This window comes from Aedes albopictus, chromosome 2 (genome assembly GCF_035046485.1).
Source record: "Aedes albopictus strain Foshan chromosome 2, AalbF5, whole genome shotgun sequence".
Classification (NCBI taxonomy): domain Eukaryota; kingdom Metazoa; phylum Arthropoda; class Insecta; order Diptera; family Culicidae; genus Aedes; species Aedes albopictus.
In genome coordinates, this window is record NC_085137.1 from 377,813,074 (window position 1) to 377,837,388 (window position 24,315).

At 39.3% G+C, this 24,315-nt stretch overlaps 1 protein-coding gene across 4 annotated transcripts in view; it reads left to right on the top strand.

Annotated features, from left to right (window-relative positions):
- The first annotated feature begins 3,440 nt into the window (after nt 1-3,440).
- Nucleotides 3,441-24,315, top strand: part of LOC109425692 (calcium-transporting ATPase sarcoplasmic/endoplasmic reticulum type) — an 84,955-nt gene continuing 64,080 nt past the window's right edge. For 2 of the 4 annotated variants that reach the window (XM_062853025.1, XM_062853021.1), the window contains exon 1: nt 3,441-3,582. The gene's annotated coding sequence lies outside the window, so the exon portion shown is untranslated. Of the gene's footprint in view, nt 3,583-3,621; nt 3,647-23,625; nt 23,773-24,315 lie in introns of those variants that run through there. The other 2 variants (XM_062853024.1, XM_062853023.1) reach the window with 2 other exon arrangements.

Sequence of the window (24,315 nt, forward strand, 5' to 3'; positions counted from 1 at the left end):
ATTTGGTCAGTTCCTGCGGGACACCTGGAACCGGTTCCGGACATGGTCTGATACTATGTTTCTGCCAACCGTTCATCAGGTTATCGAAAATTCCGTGATTTTATGTTGGTTTGTAACATTTTTATATCTGGCCCCTTCCTAGGGTACCGGTCCGAAAAACTTAAAAGGCCATAACTCCGGAACGACTGGAGTGATCCGAACCTTTTTCAAAATAGGAAACATTGGGACCAGATTCTGCGTCGAATGAAATGGGTCATTGAAATCGGTTGAGGTCTATCGGAAAAGTATCCAAGGGCACCGGTGGGCATCCCCGAAGGGAAGTCCGGGGAGTAAGGCCTACCCCACACCGAAAACTCGTCAACTGCAAACCTGGGATAACCGGATGAACACAGCCAAAAAGTGATGTGAATTTATTTTTACACACACATACACACCCAGACATCACTTCAATTCGTCCAGCTGAATTGTTTATTTATTTGTAACTAAAAATTTAAAAGAGGGAAAACCCCTTTGAGTGATTTCCAATTTTGGAATCTTTCTCACAGAGACACAAAACCTCTTCATCTTTTCCAAACGTTATAATTCCTTCCGAAATTCCTTTAGGAACACCATTAGGAATTGCTCCAGGAATTCCTTCAGAGAATCTCTCAGAAATTTCTTAATAAATTCTTCTTGGAATTCCACCGGGAAGTCCTCCGAGAATTCTTTAAAAAATTTCTCCAACAAATTCATCTAGAAATTGTTCCAGGATAACTGCCAAGAATTCTTCCATAAATCCCATATCCCAATCCTATTCCGCCAAAAAATCCTACTGGGCCTTCCCCAAAATTTCACCAGAGGTCCCTCTGGCAGAAGTCTGCCGAGAATGCTTCAGAAATTTCGCCAGAAATATCTCCAAGGATTTTTTCAAGAAATTCCTTCAACCCCAGGGATTCCTCTGCGAATTCCTTCAGGTAATTCGCCAGGAACTGCTAGGAGACTTCCTCCCAGAATTTCTCCAGGAATTACTCCAAGAACTCTGTTAAGAATTCCTCCAAGAATCCCAACAGGAATTTCTCCAAGAATTTGTCCAAAAATTTCTCCAAAATTTCCTCCAGCTATTTTTTTTTAGATTTCTCCAGTTATTCTTCCAAAACTTCTGCAAAGAATTCCTCCAAGAACCCGTCCAGGAATTCCTCCAGAATATATTCCAGAAATTCGTCCAGCAAGTATTCCAGTAATTCTTTCAGGAATAACTACAGGAATTCCTCTAGGAATTGTTCCGGAAAATACTCCAGGACAATTTCTGGCTACGCCACTGTAAAGATGCCATTCATCAGTTCAAAACTAAAAAAGCAGCTGGTAAGGATGGTATCGCAGCTGCACTCATCAAGATGGGCCCAGAAAAGTTGGCCACCTGTGTGCACACCGACTGATAGTCAGGATCTGGGAAACCGAACAGCTATCGAAGGAGTGGATGGAAGGGGTAATCTGCCCCATTCACAAGAAAGACGACCATTTGGAATATGAGAACTTCAGAGCTATCACTATTTTGAATGCTGCCTACAAAGTGCTATCCCAGATCATCTTCCGTCGTCTGTCACCTAAAACAAATGAGTTCGTGGGAAGTTATCGAGCCAACTTTATCGACGGCCGGTCGACAACGGACCAGATCTTCACCGTACGGCAAATCCTCCAGAAATGCCGTGAATACCAGGTCCCAACGCATCACCTGTTCATCGACTTCCAAGCGGCATACGACAGCGCGCAGAACTATGGAGAATCGTGAACGAAAACGGTCTTCCTGGGAAGCTGACTAGGCTGATTAAAGCAACGATGGACGGTGTGCAAAACTGCGTAAGGGTTTCGAGTGAACTATCCAGTTCATTCAAATCTAGCTGGCGACTGCGACAAGGGGATGGACTCTCATGCCTACTCTTCAACATCGCTCTGGAAAGTATGATGCGACGAGCCGGGCTCAACAGCCGGGGAACGATTTCCACAAAATCCGGACAGTTTGTGTGCTTTGCGGACGACATGGACATTATTGCCAGAACATTTGGAACGGTGGCAGAGCTGTACACCCGCCTGAAACGCGAAGCAGCAAAGATCGGACTGGTGGTGAATGCCTCAAAAACAAAGTACATGCTGGTAGGCGGAACCGAACACGACCGGATCCGTCTGGGTAGTACTGTTACGATAGACGGAGATACCTTCGAGGTGGTGGAGGAATTCGTCTACCTCGGATCCTTACTGACGGCTGACAACAACGTGAGTCGTGAAATTCGAAGGCGCATCATCAGCGGAGGTCGGGCCTACTACGGGCTCCAGAAGAAACTGCGGTCTAAAAAGATTCACCCACGCATCAAATGCACCATGTACAAAACGCTAATAAGACCGGTGGTCCTCTACGGGCACGAGACATGGACCATGCTCGAGGAGGACCTGCAAGCACTCGGAGTTTTCGAGCGACGCGTGCTAAGGACGATCTTCGGCGGTGTGCAGGAGAACGGTGTGTGGCGGAGAAAAATGAACCACGAGCTCGCTGCACTTTACGGCGAACCCAGCATCCAGAAGGTGGCCAAAGCCGGAAGGATACGATGGGCAGGGCATGTTGCAAGAATGCCGGACAACAAACCTGCAAAGTTGGTGGTCGCGACAGATGCGGTTGGCACAAGAAGGCGTGGAGAGCAGAGAGCACGATGAGCGGATCAGGTGGAACGTGACTTGACGAGCATTGGGCGTGACCGAGGGTGGAGAACGGCAGCCCGAACCGTGTATTTTGGAGAAATATTGTTGATTCAGTTTTATCTTGAATTTGACGTAATACTAAATAAATGAAAATGAAATGAAAGAATGACTTCTTATTTTCAAAAAATCAAAATTGCTTGATATGTTACGTCAATTTTCCCACAACCTAAACTACAGCTCAATATCTTTCAAACAAAAAAAAAGAAATTTTAAATCACAAAATAAAAAAAAATAAAAACACGAGTCTAGTTAATGTTGATGAACAACAAACTCATAAAAAGGCTGTTTATTAAGAGTCATTGCTCTACGAGCTGCACTTTACTGTTAAAATATTAAATCACATATTGAAACAAAATTCAATATCTACCCATCAATTCGCTGTTATTAAAATGCAACCCTAGTTCTATAGTACACATGTCCCTAAGAAAATCCACTTTGAGCGTCGTCGGAGACGCAGTTAATCTCACAAGAAGAAACCCATTCCTCTGCGCGATGCATCTGTACTGGTACGATCGCAACCCCTTTCGAAACCCCCCACAACCTCTTCCTATCGTTTTTCTTCCACCACTCAACTGTCGGAAAAGTGGTGACTGCGCGGCTACCCGGTATCCAAAAGATCCCCCCGGTTGGTCGTGGAAAACCTACCTCGGATCGGGTATGTGTGCATGTGTGTGTATTGGTGAAACCGCAGCAAACCCCTCTGCGCGATCGTATCCCTTCGCGCGTGCCTCGATCGCCGCCCCTTGGCAGGGGGGTTCTCTCGCTCGAAGTCTTGATGCCACCCGGTGGAAAATTTATAAAAGGACACGCAAACTTTAAACCGGTGCCGATTGTCTCGACCTTTCAGAACAGGTCAGTTGTTTGGTTTGGTTTGCTCCGCTAGGTTCTGCTTTTGAGCACAGTACAACTAGCGCGTGTGCGTTTTTTTTCTGTCTTGCTGAGTTCGTGTAGGGAAAAACTGAAAACGTGATTCTTCTGGTGGTTGGCGCAGCTCCGAGTGAGATACGAGCACGTGGTGTGGTGGTACATTATTGCTCCGTTTCGCGGAGTTTGGAAGTGTTTTCCGGTTGATGGATTGAGTGAAGGCGAACGCTGGAAGCAATCAAAACACAGCTGTACGAGCTGAAGACTTTGTGTTTTTTTTGGAGAAGATATTTTTTGGATTCGAAAGGAACAAATCAGTGGTCTCACATGCAAGTGATATCGATAAGTGACTGTGAGACAATTCTGGAACAGTTGAAGAGTGTGGAGATTGTGACCAAGTTTGGATATGGGAGTGCACAACACATCGGAAGCAGATTGGGAGCAGATGATCCGAAAATAGATTGAAGTCTGAAGAGCAACGGATAAACCCATGCTGGGCATCTTCCGGTTACGAAATGTCATAAATTTAGAAAGCAATTTCTCACTAAACCGTATGTATGGCAAAAATGACACTGTCTGCTCAGTGAAGTAATGGAGCTGTGAAAAATGATTCAAGTGTAATGAAGTTTGGGTACAAGTTGTCACATGGTTATAGTGATTAGATTATGGAATCAATATTCCTATAACTCCGGAAGTAACCAATCCCCTTAACAGCATTCTGACATGTGAACAGCTGCATAACACGAAGTAGAAATGTTCCAAGCAGGAACAACTCTGCTAAGTCTAGCATGTCACCAAGTGATCAATCTTCTACGCATCTGTCCTCAACTGCTCTAAACGATCTTCACGAGTGTCCAAGCGAATTCAGTGTGAACGAAGTCTTCTTCTCGCCCATGGGAAAATGGACATTATGCAACGATGGCCAACAAAATCTCACTTCTTGACAGCTTCGTCTGCCAGCTGCCCTCGTTTTCTTCCGGCACCCCTCCACCTCTGAAGTGGCAGCAGTCGTCGCGCAGTGAAGAATTTGAAAGTAGAGGGAGCGCATGCGGCTCCGCTACACTCAAAGTCACCCATAGCAGCAACCGTGAAAAATGAAAATTTTCCTCTTTTTATAAAAAACACAACGGCCTGAGATAACAACAAGCTTAAAATATTTCCCCCGCATGAACAACCCACTTTTGTCGCTCCAAGCCGGCCGCCACTTTGGGGACGGTTCTGCTCGAGCTGCCTCTGCTGAGCTCTGGTCAAGCGAACACTATGGTCCAACTGCGCCGCGCCGTACTGCGGAGGTCTATTTTTAACCCCTGAGCGCGGCAGGTCCTTTGTCAACTTCTTTCGGCGTCAGCCGGCCCAAAAAGATGGTCCCACTCGCGCACGCTAATGCCCTCCTCCTCTCTGCTGTAGCGAAGCAGCGGGAGGAGCAGCTTATCCGGACAAATGAAAATGGAAGAAGACGCCTCTCGACGACGACGACGACGGCGACTGAGACGTTGGTCAAATAGCGCGCAAAGAATGGCATAATGTGTCCCGGCTTATTTTTAGCCGTTTATTCAGATCGTAAATTCGTTACGCAATGACGGTGTGAATTTGGCTGGCCGGCTGAGTGACCAACAACCGGTGAGCCGAGTTGAAACGGACTCTGTGGACGATCAATCGGTGGACAATCAACGCGATATAATTAAGCAATCGTTAAATGGAGCAGTTTGAGGGACAGCTCTCGTTGAAGATTTGGCACTTGCCGACATGATTTCTTGAACATGACCGTCTTTGACGAAAATCTTATTTTAATAATTTCCAGTGATGGGTTTTCCTTAAAAGGATCTTTACAATATGTATGTTAACATTTTAATAGATTTATGAAGTAATTTGTTGCAGAAAATTATGAGTTTTCCTCTAGTTTTGCATTTCACACATATTTGCAAACATACCTCACTGTGGTTTAATCGTGAATTATACAAAATTAGCCTGAAGCTACTTAAGCTATTAAAAACCTAAGTTGAAGGCCATGGAAACGCATGATTCATAAACACATAGCAAGTTTTATCGATTATAGGATTTATGCTGTTTGAAATCCCACCAGCAGAGTTACGGGGTACAAATGTCATACCCATTCATCTGCCGGGCACGAAATTCAACAACTTTTTTATGGTTAGGACAATCGCAAAAGTTTGACTTCTGTTTGCCCTCGCAATTCGAAAACTCAAACTTTCTGGTTCTTCCTTCACCAGACAATCGTGTTTAGCGTGAAAAGCATCACCACAACCCATACGTATGGCATTCATTTGGCAACGTTTTGTTACATGACTCTTGAAGCTTGCAGCACTGAGTATTTAGGCAAATGTTTTCCAAGTTACTTGAAACTTTAGCATCGCTCTTTCCAAATACATATTTCAAATAATTTACATTTTCTGTATATGTTGAGCTCATTAAAACATCATCAAATAATTTAGTTAATTACTATAAAATACCATTTTCTTTAGTTTATTATAAGTAATATACCCTTCTTTGAATCTACAGTGCATGTTCTCTTTTACATGTTAACTATTTGGACTAAAACGAATCCAAGTAATATGTATATTTAGGGACATACCTATTGAGACGTGTTATATGTATGTTTTTTTTTTTCGCAGTAAGGTCCATGACAAGAAGTTTACGATATTTTAGAGCTTCCAACAATAAGCGACAGTAAAAAAAACTATAGTGCAACCATAGTTTCGATCGAGAGGTTTTCCCCCAAATCGATACATATTACCACAGTTAACGGAATGTCACTTTCACAAACGACATTAACGTTAAAGACAACCTCAAATGTTGCAAAAGGCTCTCTACGGATCTGACGAGGGTCGAGGAGTTTGTACAAAAAAACTCAGATTGGATTCATTTTGGGATTGTAACAATAGTTTTCCCAAGTATTTTTTTTTCTGGGATTCCATCTGATTCAAAATTATTTCCTGGGAACCTTTCAACATACTTAATTAGATTTGTTAGTTTAAAAAAATAAAAATAAATTTAAAAACCGAATGTAAATTATTCTAGAGATTCCATCAGAATTTTTTTCCGTCAATTTTATCAGAAATTTCATCATATTCTTCCTAGATTTTAAACAAATTCATGAAAAATTCTTCAGAGATTCACCCATGTTATAGTCTACAAATTACTAAACTTAACCAAAAATATTCCAGATTTTCATCAACATTGTTTCCCTGGTGTTGCCGATTATTACGCTCTAGATCAGAGGTTCCCAAACTTTCAGGTGCACGACCCCCTTTTGCCAGCAGACGTACTTTTCGCGACCCATCATGGAAATTCCCTCATTTGTTTTCTGTTACAGTAAAATATTCGACAGTCCCTCGTGACCCCTTGGATGAAGGTCAGCAACCCCTTTGAGGGATCCCCAAACTGTGGGAAACCATGCTCTAGATATATATTCTAGAATAGTTTAAAAATCATTTTAAAATCCTCTTAGAGCCACGGTTCCCAACCTTGGCTCTCGCGACCCCCCAGTCGGTCGTCACTGCGCTTTTCGTAAAACAATCGAAGCGTGCCTGCAAGCGGTTGGGGGGTCGCGAAACGAAGGTTGGGAAGCTATGTCTTAGAGAATGAACAAAAAAAATGCTACAGAAAATGCAGTAGGACACTTTATTCAAGAACTCTTCAGGAATATTTTTTCAAGAGCTTTCTACCATAGATCCCAGCCAGTTTCCTCTGAAATTTCGCTTAAAAGCACCTTCAGAGCTTCCGTATGGTACCCTACTAAGGGAATTTTAAAAATTTTTAGCATAAATTCTGGCAATTTACTATTTCAGTGATTTGCTAATAAAATTTGTCTAAATTTGTTCTAAGTTTATTCAGGAATTTTTCCTATCATAGTACAATAGTACCAGCAGATTCAAAGATTTTTTTTTCACAAATTCTTCTGTGGGTGAAATTTATCAAGCGTTTCTCTACAATTTGAATCAAAATCTTTCCAAAAATCGCATAACAATTCCACTCAAAAAAATAACTTAAGAACTGCAACAAATCAAGTTGTAAGAACCAGTTCTTGATGACTCTTAAAACTCCATAGAAATGCTCCAACAATTGTCACTTGCGAATCTTTTGGTTTAGTCAGTGTGTCAATAGTCTTCAGTATTTACTCTTTCTGATAGACAATTCTGAACTTGAGTAAGTTCCCACTACAAACAATTTTTTTTTCTTTAATTTACCCTTTCTTATGAGATGTTGCAGATCTCATAAGGCAAGCGTTTTACAAATAGGTATAATTGAAGCATTTCTATACAATTCTTAGAGTCACCAAACAGTGACTCGAGCAGCTTTTCTTGCAGCTGTTTTCATGTTATTTACAAACGTTTAAAAGTTATTCTGCGTCAAAGAGTACGAAATCGTTGAACATATCTCTCTCTCTCTCTTCTTGGCGTAACGTCCTCACTGGGACAAAGCCTGCTTCTCAGCTTAGTGTTCTATGAGCACTTCCACAGTTATTAACTGAGAGCTTCCTCTGCCAATGACCATTTTGCATGCGTATATCGTGTGTCAGGCACGAAGATACCCTATGCCCAAGGAAGTCAAGGAAATTTCATTTACGAAAAGATCCGGGACCGACCGGGAATCGAACCCGTCACCCTCAGCATGGTCATGCTGAATACCCGTGCGTTTACCGCCTCGGCTATATGGGCCCTTTTGTTGAACATATCTAAAACCGAATTAAATCAACACTGTATGTATTTCCTTATTTTTTGGTTTTGGATTTTTCTAATTCGGTTTCCATAAAAAAAAAACGAAGACCAAAGTATCTTCTGCTTTCTGTGCTGGTAATAGTAGTTTACGCAACAAGGTGCAGAATGAAGATTTTTACAGCACGAGTCGTACATTTATCCAACGAGGCTTGCCGAGTTGGATAATTACGACGAGTGCTGTAAAAATCGAATTCTGCACCGAGTTGTGTACAACGTTTTTTGCACCTTCATAAATTACCACTTGAGGATAGTTTTCAACTAAACATTTTCACCAGACTGCACACTGATGTTCATAGCCATGATTAAGGAAGTTTGATCATAGCCGGTTATACTGTGCAGTTGTCACAATTTTTCAAACCTGCGTCCAGAAAGCATCAATAAGTTGATCAAAACTGAAAACAGTGCTGTAATGGTTTATTACGCAACGCAAATCAGTGCTGTAATGAATCATTACAGCACTGTTAATTTGGTGTGGGAAAGTAGGCCTTTTCCTGTCAGATTTGCGTGAGGTAAAATGGCATATTACGATGAGAAGTTACAAAAAATGTTTCCGGTTTTCCAGAAACCTTTTTTTCGAAATTTCGTTTGAAAATGGTTTCTGTGAAACTTATAAATGTTTTCCACCTGAAAAAAAAATAAAAAAAAAACATTCATAGATCTTTTAACCGTGCTAGAAGCCAATTCTGAACCGTGCATGGAAACGATAACTCCGTCATTTCGTTATTTTATAATAAATAAACAATCAAAAATGTAATGGAAATTTCATGGGATTTCTGAAAAGTAATGCTAGTAAAATAATTTGAGGATATTTTCGAAAAAATAATTTCTTTAGAAGCACCTTCTGAAATCACCGAAGAACAGAACAGTATTTTCAAAATTGTCTTTTATTCACACACAGTTGGAGGAAGGCTCAAGGTATCCTTCCAGAAACATTTTTTTTCAAATTTTCGTTTAGAAATGTTTTTTGTGAATCTGATCCACCAGGAAAGAATTTAGGAGATACCTTGATCCTTCCTTTAACTGTGTATGAACGCCAATTTGGAAAATATTACTCCGTTTATTTATAAAAAAAGAAACAAAAACACCGAAAATTTAGGAAATGTTTCCCGATAAAGTGCTTAAAGGAAACCGCGAATGAATTTCCGATGGAAATTGCATGCGCATAGCTCAAAAATGGAAGTGAAATAATTTGAGGACATTTTCGAAAAAAAATATAGGAAGAATCTCTGGAGAAAAGCTTTGACGAATATTGCCAAAATTCTTAAATAAGTTTAAATTTAAATTTAAGTATTTTTTTTCAATTTCGTTTTAAAATGGTTTCTGTGAATCAGAAAAACTTTTCCATCAGAAAAGAATTCAAGAGATACCTTGATCTTTCCTCTAGCTGTATATGGGAATCGATTTAGAAAATATTACTCTGTTCATTTATAAAAAAAAAAATCAAAAACCAAAAATTGTGGAAATGCATCCTGAAAACATGAAGTGAAAAGAAGAATTCGTGATGAAAATTGTTTGGTGTTTGCTGGAAACAATGCCAGTGAACTGTATATTCCGAATTTGCACACAAAACTGGATTGCAACACAAATTTTCATAAATTTTGATGCCTGGCAACTAATTTAAAAATTCATTTGAAGTTTTGTACAACGTTGCGTTGTCAATCAGTTGATCAGGTATCAAGTGAAATGAAAAAATGTCTTCAAAAATAATTTTAGGAATCAAATTATATATTCTAGATATAAAAAATTAAATAATAAATTAAAATCAATTCTTGAAAAAAAATGCAAGAAATCGAGAGGGCTTTTTTAAAAAAAAACACTAATAATAAATATGGTTGAGTTTTTGAGACAATTGTTCCTTGATTAGGAATGCAATTTGTACCCAAAGCCATCAAAGACAGCAATAAACAACTCTTGATTTGAACAAGGACTTGAAATACCTGTCTGCTGGTAAGATGTATGTGAATTGTTGTGGTTCTAATTGGTATGAATGTAGCTACCTATACAGCTACTTATGAAGTCCTAAGCTTCTTTCGAAACATGTTAACTTTTTTCACTTAATTTTGTCAGTTTAGGGCAGCGTTTCTCAAACTATGGGTCGCGACCCACTGGTGGGTTGCGGGCTGATTTTTGGTGGGTCGCGAAGGCTTGGGCGATATTGTAATAAATGTCTCAATTAACTTATGCCAAAAGATATTTTTAGCCATTTCCCAATTCACAAATACTCTCTTGGAGAACCGGCAGAGTTGTTTCCAGAAATTAGGTTTCTCCTTAACACTTTTCAAACTTTTGTATTATAAGTTTTAGTCCGGACCGGAGTATATTGAAAATTGAAACTACTGCTGGCGTTCTGAAATTGATTTAGAAACTATGAGTTTTCATTCGAAAGGTTTAACATTTTGGTGAAATTTCAGATTTTCCTGGAAAAAATAGTTCAAGTTAACTATTAACAATTGTTGCTTGAAGCTTGCATTTTCAGTTAGATTTACATGTCATTCAGCATTTAAAAATTCAAAACAAATTTAAAATGCCAAAAATCAGCAAAAAAATACGAAATTTTGATAAAAAATCAACATTTGGAAATCTTTTTTTTTTTTATTTTAACTTTTGATTTTCAAAACCTTTAACGACATATATATTTAATAAGTATGGATGAAAAATCTGATTTAGAATTTCAAGAAAATTCCTCTAACGATCCAACAGTACTATGATTATAAAAACATTATTCGATGTTGACCCTCTCGCCGTTAATATTAGACTGAATTTTCAACTCGACCAGTTTGATGAATTCACAAATATTTGCACGAGAAAACACGATAGAAAATGCTTGATTTCATTCCCTTTCATTTTGAAGACTTTTTTAAGCTCAGCAGACACATAAAATTGGCATTATATCTTCAAAGATTTTGTATAATTGTATATTTTGCATGGAGCCAGACTGCGTACCAAACGCTTACAATAAATACATAATTCAACAAAACAAATTCTCAAATTTTCAACAATATTTTGCTGGAATCCTGTGCCCTATCAAAACAAATTGCTAGATGTTTCAAAAAAATGTGCTGATTATCTGCCGTAGGTTACGAAAATACGTGCTAGTGGGTCGCCAAATTTTATAACAATCTTAAGTGGATCGCAAACTGAAAAAAATTGAGAACCCCGGGTTTAGGGCACAAGATATTTTACCGCAAATCCTGTAAAAAAAGTTCACCTCAATTAATCTCGAGAATTTGTAATTCTAAAAGTTCTTCTGAATGTTCGTGTTTATTTCTGTCAAAAAATTTTGTAGATATTTTGAGAATTTGTCCTCGAAGTTCTTAGAACAATTGGATTTCTATTGGAATTTAGTAGATTTCTTGGGGGTTCTAGGGTTTGATTTTACTTAACAAACTTGGGCCTGATAAAATTGAGCTCCAGAACTGCTCAAACATTATTAGAGGAACTTTCGTAATAAATTTAGACAGATTATTTTGTAATGTTTTATCTGAATTTCTTTGGAAAGAAATAATCGAGTTCTTGAGAGAATTTCTTCCTGAATAAAGGCTGTAATTCATAGCGAACTTCCGATGAAATACAAAAATTCCTTGCTGTAAATTCCAAAGAATGTGTGGAGAATTCCACTTAAGAAGATCTTAAGAAAACTATAATAGTTTAATATTGTTTTCGTTTTTTTTTTAATCAGTTAAGAGTTTTTTCCGAGATTTTTGCCAAACATTTTCTAAAAAATTTTCAGGAAACAGACCTATACTCTACAAAAAAATATCTATCAGGAACTCATCAGGGATTTCCGCTAAAATTTCTTCAACACTTTGTATTCGAATTTTCGTAAGAGGTACCAACTTGGATTTTCCATTTTTTTTTAAGTTTTTCAAATTTCACCAGAAGCCCCAAGAACACTTGCGTAAAATATTTTTATAATTGCTGTTATCAGAATTTCCAATCTGAAATGAATGAATTACGGGGTTGAGGTAAATTCATATTCTGAATCTGCACGTCAATATTGGGCCGAAATTGAAATTTTCATGATATCTGGTGCCCAGGATAAATAGGTTCCCGAAATCAATTTGAAGTTTATATGGAAGTGATTTGTCGAATCACCCCTCGTCGGATTTTGTACTGGGCGGAGTTGCCAATCAGTTGCGCAGCTGTCAAAAGGTGATTTCAAAAAATCTCTTGGAAATTCATTTTAGGTATCAAAATAAAATTCTAAAAATCAGAAAAAATATCATAGTGGCTCAGAAAAAGGTGCACTTTCGTGTAAAATCAATATTTTTTCAAAATGTTTAAACCCAATTAACCTAGATTCGAGTTCGATTCAATGACGTCAATACTTTGTGGAAGAATGATCAACTTTTGTAAATCCGGCCCTGATTTCATCGAAGAAATTTTGTGTGTAGGATGTGTTCTACTGACTTCGCATACCTCTGATCAATGGTTTTCAGTTTTGGTGATACAATTTACTGCAGAATTGTTGATATTTACTGTGTTTGTATGGTATTTTTATCTGGGATGCATACTTAACGTATCTAAAACAATAATGAACCTGATATTTTCAGCTAAGCCTGACTTGATTTTCAAACGATAATGCACCGAGGCAGGCGCATGTTCCCGATCAGCATTCTATTTTCACCAAAAACCCCGTACCCTTGACTCACGTCGTCACTTGAATGCCTGCCGAACCGTTTCACTCCAACAACGCTAGGGCCCGTGGGAGTTTCAAAAATCCACACTCGACAAGTACACGTAACTTATGGCATCGATTGCCCGCGCTCGCTCCATTTCCATTTGTACTTCGCTCGCATCCCATCGCACCCTGCTCGACGTGACGACCTTCCGAGAAAATCTGATCCCGTGCCAAATCGACCATCGTTTGAAACATTTTTCCAGAAAATTTAACCCGCTCTTTGGTTCGGCACACCACCGACCGTAGCCGTCTCGCACCACACCATCAACAAGTTGTTTTGTTACACCCATCAGTAGGAACGATTGGAACATGTTGCGTTGGTTGGTCCCTAGCTTGCCTGCATTCATCCTAGATCGATTTCCACGGATGAGTGAGCATTGTTTACCCCCACACTGCACAATTTTCTCGCCATGGCTCATAGCAGCACGTGTCCCAGTGTTGAAAGATGCAGTTTTTGGCAATGTGTGGTTGGGGCGGGAAAAAAATAGCTACGCCCTTCGCCTCCTAAGGCAGTTCGCCTAAAAATAAAATGAACTGTCTCGGTACATCTCGGTACCTACAGAGTACAGGATGATACGTGGTCTAGATTTGCATGGCTAGCAGGATCTAGTAGAGGTGTTACGTTATTTGGCAACGGCACTGTTTAAATGTCAGCCAATATTTGAACTACGACTTAAAGGAATTTTGTTTCTGGTTGGCCATTACCATTTCAGTTTGTTGCACGAATCACCCTTGTTACCTTCTAAGAAGATCGTTTCGCAACTAGCATTGGGCGGTTTGGATTAATTCGGGCTACTTGAGTGACTTTGGGTATTCTCGATCTCGACAGGTTTTATGATCTCGTCAGTCGTCATGAGGGGTTTTGCCAGACGAATTGCCTGAAACTTAGTCGTATAACTCAACAAGGTTGAAACAGTATTGAGAATAAGTTAGAGTTCAAATAGCATTGATTAGGAACCCTTTTTTATCTGTATTAACGAGATTTTTAGCCCTTGGCTAGTTCTTCTCGGGACCCACGTTTTACTTCCCTTCCGAAGGAAGAACTCACATTTTGCGAGTTTGTCGGGAGTGGGATTCTATCCCAGGTCCTCGGCGTGATAGTCACGTGCTTTAACCATCACACCAGATCCGCTGATTAGGAACCTTTCGTTTCCCGGAATGTGTCAGTGCGAACTTGTTCAAGTGATCAATGATATCATTTTTTCAGCCAATGTAACCCAATGCTACTCCAAGCACCACAGACCACGCGTCTCCATGACACGCTTTTGCTACGCTCAATTACACCCAGCTAGGCGTCATCGAAACAAGTGGCAGAAAAATTATGCACCACCAGAGTGCACTCGCTCTCGATTCAATCCACCATAGTCATCGATCTTTTTCTCACAGTCCTGCGGATCGCGGACAAAAGCATATTGCATCCAGCAGCGTTCACAACAACGACCGTTTCGACCGCTCGAAGACGTTTGCCAACTAAAATCGAACGATATTTTAATGAGCGAAGTAAAATTTATAATTAGCGTCGAAAATTTATTTATTGCACTTCCAACCCAACCCCCGGGATTTGGACGACCGTCCCGAGAGAGAGAAAACCACAAGGGGCGGGTTGGAAAAATTCACAGGGTAGCACCCGCGCCGCCGGCCGCCTCGCACTAATGATTTCCATGTGGAAATGCGCGCTAAATACACGCTCCTTTCAATTTTAAGATCCATTATGCCGGATTGCTGGCGGGTAGATGGGAAAACGAGTTGGAATGAACGGGAGGGCTGTTTAGGGAAATAAAAAGTGAATAATCGTTAAAAATTTCCAATTGAATCGCTTGGCGTGGGGTTGAGATTTTCGATCACTGACAAACGTCATAAACTGTTCTAGTATTGGGCGCATTCAATTTACAAATCTATCATTGAATGTATCTACTAAGCTAGTCCAACAATCGATAAATCAAATACAAACAAAAACTTCGATTTGAATACCTACATCGATGGAACCAGTAAATACTTGATGTACATTGTGCTGTAATGCACTTTCTTCATGGACAACACGAGGCACTGAGACAGTCATATCCCAATCGGTGTTGATCACCAGAGTCGAAACATTATTGACGTGCGTAACTACAATCGCAATGTACATATTAGTTATTTACCATGCGTCCCCACACAAACGGACAACACACGAATATCGTGCGTCAGCATCATCAATTCAATCGAATAGCAATATGCTGAGATTTGATTTTGGGCTTACCACACCACCTACCTTTGCGGCACGCGGTGAAACAAAAACCATTCGTCCTAGGATTGAACGAAGAGTCGTCGTCATCTTGGTCGCCGTAGTCGATTCGAAGATGTGTGTTTACTTCTGTGGCGCGGTGCACCAGATGCTACTTTCTATCTGTGCTATCAAATCACGTTTTGTGTTGTTCGAAACCAAAAAAAAAGTTGAATGATGCTTTCGAACGCATGTGTTTGACCCAGTTCCACCACCGCGCCGCCCGATGCAAGCCGTAAACTGCGGAGGGTGGTGAGTGCAGATCAATGTTTTCTTGTCTCTGTTCGATTGAATATAAATAAATCAACTTTGAGTGACGTTTTCATACGGGGTATTGTGTAGAGACGAATAGTACAGAGAAATCCGGCAGAGACAGAGAAGCCTGAAGTGAAAAATCTTCTTGTGATGATTCTGTTCGTTTTTTTTACAAATTGATGGTTATTTTGTCTTTGATTTATCTCAAATTATATCTAGTACACATCTCAAATTATATCTAGTACGATGGCTCTAGCTTGAGGTGAGGTAAAATGGGCCATCGATAAAATTATTACTTGAGATTCTGTCTGGGTTTCTTTTTGGAATTTATTTGGTTATATCTCTTGAAATTCCTACCAGGGTTTTTGCACCATTCCTTTCTTATTTTTCACGCCATTTGTTTTGGTATTCTTTTTTTAATTCCTTCCGGAGATTCTTCCGGATTCTTACCAGCACTTTTCCAAGATTCTAACATTTCTTTCCGGTATTTTTCCTTGAGAATCTTCTACGATTCCAGAATTCCGATTGATTTCTTCTGGAATTTTACATACAGAATTTCATATCATACAGAATCCCGGTTAGAGATAAAATACTGACGACCAAAACGTGATATTGGTTTGGTTAATATAAGAGAAAAAAAGATCTGATAGTAATATCTGAAAATGTTCCTGGAACATCTGAACAATATCAAAATTTGATATTTCAAGATCAAGCGAATAGCTCGCTGCTATTGGTTAGATCTTACAAAATCTAAAGATGATGTGATGATGATGTTCCAAAACATTAAATTTTTGATGTTATTTTCAGATCTTTGATCTTTATTGTCAATCAAAACCATATCACTTTTCGTTCTCCATATCAAAGTATGCTATTATTGAGCTCTTTTCCTCTACTCGGGATGGCTTTACGGTTTTAAGGAGTTGTTCACTAATGTTCTGCGGGAATTCCTTCCGGGATTTCTTCCGAAGTCTCTGCTGTGATTTCTTCAAGAACTTTCTTCTAGAGCTTCTCTTTGGGTTTCTATAAAATTTTCAGCAGGTATATTTCCCAAAGGTTCTCACGGGATTTCTGAGAGAATGATTTCTTCCGGTGTTAATCCTGGGATGTCTCTCAGGATTTTCAGGAGTTATTCTGGACTTCTTCCTAAGATATTCTTCTTCGGATATTTTTTTCCGGATATTTACCAAGGTTTTTCCTTGTAGTTGATTATCTAATTTCTTGTAGTGATCCACCTGAGATTATTTTCCTACAGATTTTCTCGGGATTATTCCCAGAGCTCTTCCCGGAATTTACACCAGAAATTATCCCGAGATTCTGGATGCTCCTATTTGGGATTTCTTTAAAATTTGTTCTTGCAGGATTTTTTCAAATTTTTTTTTTTTTTGGGATTTCGTTTGGGATAACTTACGAAATTTCTTGTAAGAAATTCCCGGAAAAATATCCCCAGTCAACCAATGATCGTATAAGATGTTGAATAAGATGTTAAAGTGGAGGCGATATGCGAACTTTTTACATACCCCTAAATGAAGGCATGTACGTACATGGCCTCCACTTTATCATCTTATGCAACATTCTATACTGGTTGTCTGGGTCTGAAAGAATCCCGGTCAAATTTTGCGAAAGTCTCCGCAAAGACTTATTGGAGAAATCTCGAGAAGAACTAAGAAAGAAATTCTGAGAGATACTGGGACATCCAAAAAAAAAGTTCTAGGACTAATCCCAGGAGGAAATTTAAGAAGGAACTCTGAAAACCTTCAAAGGTAATCCCGGGAGAAACTAAGTGCGAAATCCCACAAGAAAATCCACGAGAAATATCTGAGAAGTGTCTCTGGAAGAAGTGCTTGGAAGAACTTCTGCAAAAATCCCTACAGAAACTCTTGGAAAACTATCTTGAAACCACTAAGAGAAATTCCCGGAAGAACTTGGAGAAAATTTTGGAAAGATCTCCGGGAGGAATCCAGCTAGAAACTCTGGTAGAAAGTTCGGAGGGCGGTTCACATACTCTAGCAGAGTCCCCGTGAAAAATCTAAGAACGTCCTATTTATGGAACCCAATACGTAAAAACCTCTGGATATTCTTGGGAGTACTGGAGAAAACCAGAAAACAAAAATCTTCGATAATTTCAACGAAAAACTCTGCGAGAAACTGGAAATGATTTTAAAGGAGGAATTCCGGAAGAATTTGAAGGAAGAATTATGTGTAAAATTTCAAAATCTCAACATTACTACATCACCAGAACAGAGTGCAAAGATCCAAGTTCAAATTCAAAGCTGTGTCATCAAATATTGAATTTAATGGTCATACAGTCTGTGGACTCTACTGATTGAACTCCTGCCATTTTTTTCCTGACTTTTATTTTATTAGAGTATTTGGATGTCATTGTTGGTGGAAATATCATAGCAATTTCTTGGAATTATCCCAGAAAAACGTAGAGAAAAGTTCAAAAATATTCCTCAACCGATTCTTGCAATATATTCGAAAGAGTTTTGTTGTAATTCGAAAGCAATATATTGGAAAGAGTTTTGATAAGCAGTTCTTGAAAGAATTCAGCAATTTGGTGAAATCTCTTGGATAATAAATCTTGCGCATTTCTCTTTAATATGTTAAATATAAATTTTGAAGATATTTCGGTAATAATTTTTGAGAAATACAGAAATTAAAAAAAAATAGCCTAATTTTTGATTTATCAAGATTTAAAATTTCCCCCTGAAAAACTCGTGAAATTTTACTTTGTCTTATGAGTAGACACCCTGTATAAGCCTAGCAGGTGAACTCTCGGAAATTCTTTTGGATTCTCAATACAAATTGGCAACTTTCAGTTGTTTAGTTGTTTGTTCGTAAGTATTTCCGGTGATTTTGTTACACTAGGTTACAGCATTTTTACGCTCAATAAGCTGATGATCATTTTTAGTGTAGATACCCTAGCTGAGTTCGAAAACTCAGGAAAAAATACAGTAGAGCGAACTTTTCAACTTTCCGAAGAAGGCTGATGATTTGAAATCGATTTTGTTCTATTTTAAAATTACTACTACATCTTAGCCTCTGTAACGAATACTCCTATTTAGCTGAACATTATACAGTAACTCCCTGACATACAACATCGCAAATTAACGCTGGGAAATTTAATATTTTGTTCGTAAATATATATAAAAAAACATCGCCATTTTTTTATATTGATTTTTTTTTAATTTAAAGAGTTTGTTCCATAAATTCGTCAATTTCTCAGGTTCCGTCAATCTGACACAAAACTGTATTCAGACGTTTATTAAGGTGTCCGTTTTATTAAGGTGTCCGTATGTGTTAAAAATATCGACCACAATGGAAAATTTAAAAAAAAAATTTAAGTTCATATTTTTAAAGCTTGATTTTCAGCTAAAACTTAAAAACTGCTCTACTTAATATTTTTTGAAGCACGTTCTGGAAACCAGACCGTTATTATGCACGAAAACTTAGGTCGTTAATAGACTCATTCATAACTTTTGTTTTATTTTGGAAACCAGTATTATCAACCATGTGTTTCTTTCAAAGAGGTTGAGAAACATATGGAGGCGCATGGATATTCAATATTCATCCATGTGCTATCTATGTGACATGGCATCTTACTTCATGGCAGATGGTAATTACAAACCAAATAGTCGCTAAAAATCGATTAAATCAGGGCATTTTTGTGCAAGTCTCCTGTGTAGTATCAAGATAAGATCGTTCATCATTGAGAGCGAAGATTGATTGAATAATGGCATCTTACTCGGCAAGCACTACCAGGAACAAAGCTCTGGATTATTTTTTCCAAGCACTTTATTATAACCGGTGCAGCCATATTTTTCTGTCGAGTTGCATGACTTCTTAAAAATTTCAAATTTACACATTCACGGGACGCGACGCGATACAAGACACGACACTTTTGGTTCATGCAGTCGTCAAAATGATTGAAAATGCCTTAATGCCGACCGGCTTCGGGCTCGATGCAGCACGCTGTCAAAATTTCGATTATTATCGAACATTCATGTACCTCGGATTTTTCTTCGAAAATGATTAGTATTTGGGCTATATATTCATAATCGGAAAACTAGAAAATATTTCATCGGCAAAATTTTTTCCATACATTTTGTATGGGACGTTTTTAGGCTAAAATAGTAATTATTGATTTTTAGTATAGAAAATAGCTAGAAACTCAGCTAACTCAAATTTTCCCCGATAGAATATTTTCAAATTTTGCATTTATACATTATAGCCGAAATTCTAACATTCTATGAAAAAAAAATCCGAGGTACATGAAAGTTCGATAATAATCAAAATTTTGACACCGTGTGCAGCCCATCTAGGGGACAACGTCCGACCATTCTAGAACTTTTCTAGAACTGTGTAAGGATGAGATTCCAACATAATGTAAAAACAAACTTCCGGTACTGATCATTGGATTTTTTTTAAACTATTACTGCAATTCATGGAATTCATGCAATTAAAATTCTCTAAAAACTCCTTGACGGAGATCTCGGAGAAGCTTCCGTCTCAAGTATGCATGAATTTTATTTATTTTTGGTCAGACGTACTTTGTATTTTAGCCTATTCTGTCGAATTTAGCAATACACTCGTCAATCACAGTCGTAAGCATTCGATCAAATATAGAAATGAAGAGTATACTTTCGGAAATACTTCAAGATTTTTTTTCTAATCCCCAAAATACCTTAAGGTGAAGATATGTGTGACGAAGCCACACCCTGAATTTTCAAAAGCACAAATCTGAAGAATTTTTTCTTATCTTTATTAACGAGATTTTCAGCCCTGGGCTGGTTCATCTCGAGACGCTTTACTTCCCTTCCGAAGGAAGAACTTACATGTTGTGAGTTTGTCGGGAGTTGGATTCGATCAAATCTAAAGAAACAAATGTCGGTGTACACTGAAAATTTGATCGATTGATCCCCACCAGCGGGTAACTAATTGATCAACTTTTCAGCGCAAACCATTATTTGGTTCTTCAGATTTGTGTTCTTGAAAAATTGAGGTGTGGCTTCGTCATAAAACTTCACCTTAAAAATAACAGCCGGAAATTTTCCCTCACATTCCTCGGGCAAATCTCCAAGCTATTTCAACAGGAATTTTGACTGCAATTCCTCCAAACTTCTATCTGAATACCTGCAGCAGTTCTGGCAATAATCCGTCGAAAACCATATGAAATTTCTGTCAAGGTTTTTTTTTAACAATTGATTCAATTATGCCACCACATTATTGGGGGCTTTTTGTAGAAATTTTCTCTTAAATTCCGCTCGAAGTGGCTTTGAATTGTTCAAGATGACCCAAGTAACCAGTAAGCATTTAAAATAGCATTCCTTCAGCATTATAGTAGCCTTTACGACAAGGCGTTTAATGCTAATTAGCCGTATATGCGCCTATAGTGCTACCTCACAGCAGGTTTTGGCAAAATAACGGGCTGTCTTAGTGCTATCCCTTCAGGAACGTCATGACTAAATGTCAAAGAAGCGTAACGCCTCGTCGAGCAAAAAAAAAAAACAAAAATAGATTGACGTCTGCTTCTCGTTCTCTCAGCCTGCTTCCCCGCTTCATCGTCCTTCCATATTCCAGCCGGTGCTAGGTGGTACTTTTTTGCTGATTTTTGTAGTGATATAGGTTTGAACTTACGATCCGGAGATTGATTAATCATATCTGCTTCGGATTCTGTTGCTCCTGATCCACGATGCTAAAGCTGTCCCGGTGGCGTGCGTTGATTTAATCACCAATATAAAGAATGATTCGATAACAGCTTCAGATTCAACATCCAAAACTTGTTTTCATTGAGATATTTCGTTGTGGTAGAGCATTAGGATCCCTTCTTTTAAATATCTGTGGAATAAGATTGTTTCTTCCCTCTTTCAAACAGTCCTATGATCCACCAAAGCATCCACCTATTCGGCACATATTTTCCTACGAAATGATGAATAATTGGTGATTTTTTTTTATGGACAAGTTCCCAATCCAATCCAGCTGCAGTAATGTTTTCTTTGGTGCGTTTGGATGAGTAGGGGAAAATGAAAAAACAAATAAGATGCACACATTTGTAAACAGAAGCATAGACTCTGTAAGAGAGAGACAAAATGTGTTGCCAAATGCGTAACATATCTCTCAACCTTTTTGCTCCTAGCATTTAAAGAGCAGTTGAAAAGCATTCTGTATGCTCCCAAGTGAAACCACTTCAAGCAGTTGAAATGCTAATTAACAGCCGAAAGCTTTTGAGCAGCACAGCTTATGCTAACTCAAGGCAGCTATGCATTCGAACTGCTTATGTAGGGCAGCAAGCAGTTTAAATGCGTAATACGGGCTGATACACGGCTTATTCAAATGCTTAGTGGTTACCTGGGGATTTATGGAGTTCCCTGAAATATTTTTTGTTTTTTATATGTTTCATTTTTGCATAGGATTTCTGAATTGCATCAATACTAATCGGACCCGTCAAGAATCCAACGGCTCACTAATCGTCACTGATGCCATCAGATAGACAATGCCCGACAGTGCTCACGACAATTTAAAGCCTATTCTTCTCTTGTTCTGACATTCATGCACATTGCACACAATAGAGACGTGTAGATGTACAACTAATTCCATCCGAAGGAGGTTTGGAGTTCAGTTCTATGACTGTAGAGGACGGAGATGCTCAATTGGCTGCGTAGCTTGGAGAACAGAAGCGCCCGTCTAGCGAATTGAGAGTCGTGGGCTCCCACCGGAGCACGTGGATTTCTTTTCGCTATTCAAATCTACATTTGTTTATCAATCGCGTGCATGAATGTCAAAGCATTTTTAACATCTTTGTAACAATTCGTACTAATGCCGTTTTTCTTTATTATCCAGTTCCAACCTGGGTTGGAACTGGATCAGATCACAGTTTCAACCCCAACCCGACTTCGGTTTCGCTTGTACTAAAATTTGTTTGACGTTGGTTGTTTACACATTTTCCGCCAATCCAGTTCCAACCCAGGTTAAAAAAGAAAAACGGCATAAGTTATGAACCCAAAATAATACATATTGTCGATAATTCATACGTTCAGCATGCCTTGCTGTAAATAGGAAGTGACCTCAAGCTGTCAAAGCGAACCGATCCTAAAATAACAATAGAAGTACACATGTACAAAGCCGTGAAGCACACGAAAAGACATTCCTACAAGTTTTGACGACACGAAAAAGAAAGTCCTGTGTGTTATGAGAAAATACCATAGTGGAAAGCGAAACCACTCTCGTACAGTAGTGCATCAACCAATCTCGCTTGCCAGGAAAAAAGTAAAATTTTTCATTTTCATCCTTCTCAATGCATTTGACGAGGCGCACTTTCAATTACACCGACGCGACAATAACGATGATTGCAGCAGCAGTAGCAGAGCCAGTAGTTGTTGGCTCGAAACTCGCAGGCAGTACAAAATATGGCGGGAACAGCTTTTGCACGGTTATTTTTAAACATTTGCATCAACCACTGTTCTCCGCGTTCCCTTTTGAACCGCGCAGAATGGAAGTGAAAAAGCTTACAATTCCCTTTCCGTCACTGGCCTGCCTCTGGCTGTAACAGTGAAATTATTTATTTTAAAAATAATGTATACGTTTAATCTTAAATTACATGCGCGACCCTGGGACTGAGTAAAAATAATTACCATCGAGATCATCGCAAAAGTTCTCTGGGAGTGGTGAGTGCGCGGCACTCACTCTCGCCCTAACCGCTGTGGCGAAGCCCGGCAAAACACTACTGCCTGCCTGTCGAGTTCCAATTGGGTGAGTGGCCATAATTTTCCCCGGGGATAACGATTGGAAAATCCGCACCGCCATCTGGGATCGCTGACTGGCTGCCTCTGCCTGTAGGACAAGACAGATCCAAAAAAGAATGGGCGCGCACCTTCGTCGCTCTCGTCGTGTTGGAAACTCATTCTCCCGAAACGTTGCGCCGCGCTCTCACCTCTCGCCGCTCCCGGCGTGACTCGACTGATGATCGCCGAGAACTGCGCGCGCGTCTGGTTTTTCACCAACCAGGAAAACCGCCAACTGCGCAAGTGGCAATTTTCACGGCGATCCTTGCGACCGAAGGTGAACGCAAAGTCGTTTACGATCTCTTCACTAGTGCGCTGCTTGCCGTCATCAGTAACCTTAGCCTGGCTCGCTACTGGCTGGGCCTAAGGTCTGTTATATAACCGCACTATTTTGTAGTGGATTTCCGTTTCATTTGGTCAAGTCCATCAGTACCATACAGATAGTGCCTACGGAACGGTGTAAGTTTGATTGGAGTTTAGCTTTTGGTGATGCTTTGAGTTTCCTTATTTGGGACGAAAGTGATTACGATAAACTGCTGAAAACTGTGATATCGATCGATATAGTGACTATTGAAGTGGAGTTGTGGTGTGATATACAGATTTCTCCCGTTAATGCAAATCAACTGGAGCAATTAGTGGGATCGTGGACAAATTGATGTGATCTTTGTGAAAATTTCTGATCATTGGAGTGCCTGTTCACGTCAGTTTGACAGTAAATCATTCGGAATTAAAATCATAATTTTAAAAATAGCACTGAACCACTCAAGTGATCTCCGGGGAAAGGCAAAACTGTTGGTCACCCAGAAAAAAAAACAGAAGTGTTCTAAATAAAACTAAGCTACACAAGGAGCATGGTGGAAATCGCCACTCGAGTGCTTGTGTGTGGCCAGGATTGACCGTCCCTGCTCTAAATCAACTGGATCACGTCGATAGCCATCGTGATAGGACAACGTTAATGTGATACACACTTTCCTCCTCTGGAGTTTTGCGACGGCCAAAAAC